We start from the raw sequence: 5,294 nt of genomic DNA on the forward strand, positions 1-5,294 counted from the left end.
AGGAAATTAGTTACAGCTATTAATAACAAGTTTGAAGAAAATCATACCTTAGTGATAAAATCCGACAAAGGTAGTTCGCTTATTGTTACCAGTAATAGTGAATATGTAACTAAAACCTTACAATTTTTCGAGGAAAACAATATTTCCGAACTAAACGAGGATCCGACACCGTCTTTGAAAAAAGAAATTAAGTTTGCCGTTAATAATGCCACATTTCTACTTAAATCCTATCACAGAAAGCAATTGACTAACATTAATCCCCAAATTCCTAAATTACGGTCACAAATTAAAATTCACAAAGAAAACCACCCAATGCGCCCTATTTCGAACAGTATGAACAGTGCCTACCACGACCTGGCAAAATTTTTACGCGATAAATTAAATAATTCATACGTTTTTCGGAACAATTATTCGGTCCCTAACAGTCAAATTCTTGTTCAAAAAATTAAGGACTTGCATTGTAATCTAGATACAAAAATATTTTCACTTGACACTAAAAACCTTTATACGAATGTGCCTGTATAGGAACCGCTGAATATAGTAGAAAATAATTTACGTTTCTTCAAAAAAGAAATCCCTGATGAGAAAGTTTCCGATTTCATGAATCTCATTCAAATTGTAGTGAAATATAATGGTTTTGAATTTAACGGACAACTGTATCAGCAACCTGATGGTCTAGCTATGGGCAACCCATTAGCTGGTATCCTTGCAGATATCTTCATTAACTCCTTAGAGGAAAAAAATTTCAAAAATTTCTCAGCTGCAACATTAGGCGTACTTTCCTATTCCTGATACGTTTATGACATTTTAATTCTTTACAAAGGACATATTAACGGTACAGACAATATAGTTAAGATCTTCAATGAACTTCACGAGAAAATCAGTTTTACATTTGAATTAGAAAATGAACACCGTCAATTAAATTACCTGGATTAAACTTTAACTTTAATCGACAGTAAAATTTCTTTCAACATTTACCGAAAAGAAACTTGCACGGATCAAATCGTACCAGCTAGTTCTACACACCCACAGTCTCACAAAAATGCCTTTTTTCATTCCTCCATACACAGAGTGGTTTCTACGCCCATATCTGTTGAAAACCTGAATGCTGAGATAAATTTGATTGAAACTATCGCAGTTAATAATGGGTACCAACCCACTATAGTATTGATATCTTCAAGCAGAAACCTAACAACAGAGTTCCTCCAATACCGAACAGCAAGTTAATAAATATTTTTCCATTCCGTTTTTAGGGCCTATCTCTTAGAGAATCCAGTGCCTCCTTAAAACTGCAAACCAATCCCCTTCACAATTTAAAGTCAGTACGTTCCCCTTTGATACATTCAGGAGTCTATAAAATCATTTGCGACACATATCGTTCATATTATATAGGACAAACAGGGCGAGCTTTTTCAGTCAGATTCAAAGAGCATGTTTCGGGGAAAAAAGGCACCAACAATCATAATTCTTCTTTCGCTGATCATTTGCTGATCACAGGCCACAAGTCAAAGGAAATTAATGAAATTAATATTCTGCACACAGAGAAGAAAGGTCGTAGACTTTATTTTCTTGTGGAAATTGAAATATTCAAACACTTCTCTCTCAATGATAACCTTATTCTTAATGATCAGTGACAATTACGTGACAAGAATTTTTTCAATGGCTTCTAACCGTTACTGAAGGCTTCTTGAAAGATATTTTCCATCTTTGTCAATTTTTCCTTGTGTTTTTTTCTGAAATGTTGTTTTCCTCCCCATACTCTCATTGCAGTTTAATCACTTATTGTATTTTACTGTAACAAATTACTGAATTTTTTTTTCTTACTCCTTTTAAATTATAATATGCCTTCATACTATAAAATGTTTAAAGGTTGTAGACACATCTGCTATGCAAACTGCCGTAAGCTCTCTATCACGTAAAGCATCGTAGTATAGCCGGCGCACGCGCCACCCAGTCTGACGCCACCTGTTTCAGTATACACAAGCAGCCCTTAGCGGCAATCTTTAATTTTTAACTAGAAATGACAGTAAGACTTATATGTAGGATGTTTTATTATGCCCAAATTCTTACGTATGTAAGTACATCTTTATATACGAATATTAATTATTACTGTCTTGTATATTTCTTATTAATGACTAAATTTGTATCTCCCTTATTTAGGTAATATAAATTCTGATGAAGACTCCCTTAGTTTAGGAGTCGAGACCATGGTGAATTCGAATATAAAATCCATTGCAAACAGTGGGCCGTCTTTACTACAAAAAATATTTTGACGGTTGCTGCACACAGCTTTGTTTAAAGTTGTAACTAAATTATCATTCATTTGCTCGTGACACAGAGAGACCATATTCGAATCCCAGTTTCGTAATTTCAGTTAGCAGGAACCATCATTATTGCACAGCATAACATTATAAGCTGAAAGTCTGCAGATTATATGCTTCTGGTAGGATTTTATGAGTAATTACTGACTGTGTGATGTTCAGCTACGTAAGCTATGCACATCCATTTTCAGTTGTACAGATTTATGTAAATTTGATATATTAGTTTACTTCCGTATTGGTAGTTTGTTCCGTTACGAATTATTAAAAGCGTCTCTGAGTTTCATTAGTTTGATGTGGCGCCAATCTTTTAACCCCACTAACATGTAGGGTGGTACTTCTCACGATAGTTGTATTTAACTAAGAATTTTTTCTTACAAACGTGGTTTCTTATTTCCAGAGTGGAGTTTTCACTCTGCAGCGGAGTGTGCTGGCGTCGGTACTGGCGGAAATAAATCTGTGAGGACGGATCGTGAGTCGTACTTTGGTAGCTTAGTTGGCAGAGCACTTGTCTTCTAAAGGCAAAGGTTTCTAGTTCGTCTCTCGGTCCGGCTCACAGCTTTAACCTTCCAGGAAGTTTCGTAGTTCTTGTTGTTTATTTCAGCTAGATAGTTTGAAATGTGGACCATAATACCAACATGACGTCAGATCAGGAAAAGTGGCCAACGTAGCCACCTCCTCCAACAGTTCATTTTTAATCTGTTTATCCCAGTAAGAATAGTTGCATCCGGTTATCACACATAATTCTAGAGATTGTCTAATAAATCCTTTTTCATACGAAGCTGTCATAAGTCACCTAATCATTTAATCATTTATTCACTTAATCATTTAGAATTAATTAATGCTATCTAAAATCATCTCTGTTGTGTTATACTTCACCTAACACAAAAATCTGAAAACGGTCTGCAGCAGCTGCCTGGTTTTCTTTCAACTATTAGAGTATCCCGATTCCTAGACAATACGTTGAAAAATCAAAGCATGGACTTGGGATCCCGTTGCGATGGAAGCTACCATTGATGCCGTAAGCAATGTTAAGATGCCTTCTTCTGCAGGAGCAAAGCTATTTTACATTCCACATCGTAAGCTAGAAAACTAGAGATCTAGGGGAATATTAGAGCTGCAGTTTGTGTTAAGAACATTATGAGAAGCTCTTGGACTGTGTTCAGTAAAGACTCAGAACAAAATATCTATCCGCACGCGTTTGAAATAGAAAAACGATTTTATGGATTGACAGTGAATCATCTATAGATCTTAGCAATCCAGTTGTCAGGATGGAACAAAACATCACATCTTATAAACAAGCCGTCGGAGATAGCTGGCAATAACAGCACCCCAATATCAGTGTTAGGAAGCCTACCTCAATGGCTAGAGGAAGAGCTTTTAACAAGTTCGACGTAGACAAATTTTTGGATATTCTTATAACAGTGCAAGAAAAAAGATTTCATTCTTCTCGTCATATGAATAATATGGATGAAATCGTTATCAGTTTCATCCAAGAACAGTAAAGTGATTGCACTTAAAGGAAGACGACAAACCCAAGGCGGCACTTGGGTCGAAGGGGATTGCTATCTACTTTGAGTATGTGTGCCCACACTGGGGACTTTACCACATTACGTGAGGGAAAGCGGACACTATGTAAGTATTCAGAACAGTTTGCACACGTGCTGCCCATTGTTCAGCGTGATACCTTATAAATTGTAGATTCAAAATATATGAGCGGAAAGCCTGTATCAATAATCATGCTTTGATGAAAATTCATTTTCCCTTAGAGTGTCAACTTTACTCCACATTCCCCCACATATTAAACAAATAAGTATACAGAAGCTACAGATAAAGTATTTACACCATTTACTTGTTGTTTTTTTTTTTTCATGCCGCAGCTGCAGCCCACAAAACTGCGAACAGAAATGCATTTCACATTCTCGCTGTGCTGTGGCCTGGTTTGCGCTATATTATTGTTGTACATATTCGATGATGTCAAGCTGTTATTGTTTATGCTCTATCTTCTGATGATGCCACTTTGGCTTAATCACATCACGATAATACAATGTTTCATCCGTTTTCGTCAAGTGTGGTTCCCAATATGTTTTATCAAATTTTTAAGTTCATGTTTTTTAGATGTGTGAAATTAGTACCTTCTCATTATTTTGCAGTTTATAATTTACAGAATGTAGATTGTCTGTCATTTGTATTCGGCTGTACTTAACTTGATAGATCTGAAAACAGATCTAAATCGACTATTTGAGAACAATTTCTTTGGAACTAATAGGAGGAAACCCAAGACAGAATGAATGTTCGAGGCGGGTCTCGAAGGATGTACAAACATCCCAAAAGTAAATCTGACTACACACGAAAGTGGTCAGTTCTTGAATACCCGCCACCTCTCGTGGTTCCATGAGTTTTAGGTCGAGTGCTCCTTGGCCATTGTCAGGAGGTTTCTGACAACTAAGCAGTTCCTGAGCTCGTCCTTACATGGGCGTGGCAACGACTGTAACGTCACTGGCGCTAAGTCCGTCACCATATGACGTGATTATTCGTCATGTGTAGGCTAAGAGTGTACACAAAATTGTACACGGTGTTCACTTTCCACAGCTTATATAAAAAGGGAATGGACAGGGTGGGTGAAACTTCGCTGTCTAATCACTGTCTCTTTATGTCTCTATTATACATTGATGCGTCATTAATCGATTCTTAGTAATAATATTTAAAGAGTGTTGTAGATAGTTTTTTATTTCTCTCACGTTTTTGAGAGTAACTGCAGCATTCCGCAGCACTGGAAGCAGCACAACATGGATTCAGTGTGCACTTTACTTGGCAATAATCCGAAACCCGTGCCTTAGTGATGTTATTAAACGTCCAGTTTTAATGAAATGTTCATAGACAATTTTGCGGCACAGAATGGGGAGACGCGTTGATTTCATCTATAAACTGAATTAACCAAAAAGTGTATAAATAGATTATGAAAACCAGCTTACT

This window comes from Schistocerca piceifrons, unplaced genomic scaffold (assembly GCF_021461385.2).
Source record: "Schistocerca piceifrons isolate TAMUIC-IGC-003096 unplaced genomic scaffold, iqSchPice1.1 HiC_scaffold_2356, whole genome shotgun sequence".
Taxonomy (NCBI): domain Eukaryota; kingdom Metazoa; phylum Arthropoda; class Insecta; order Orthoptera; family Acrididae; genus Schistocerca; species Schistocerca piceifrons.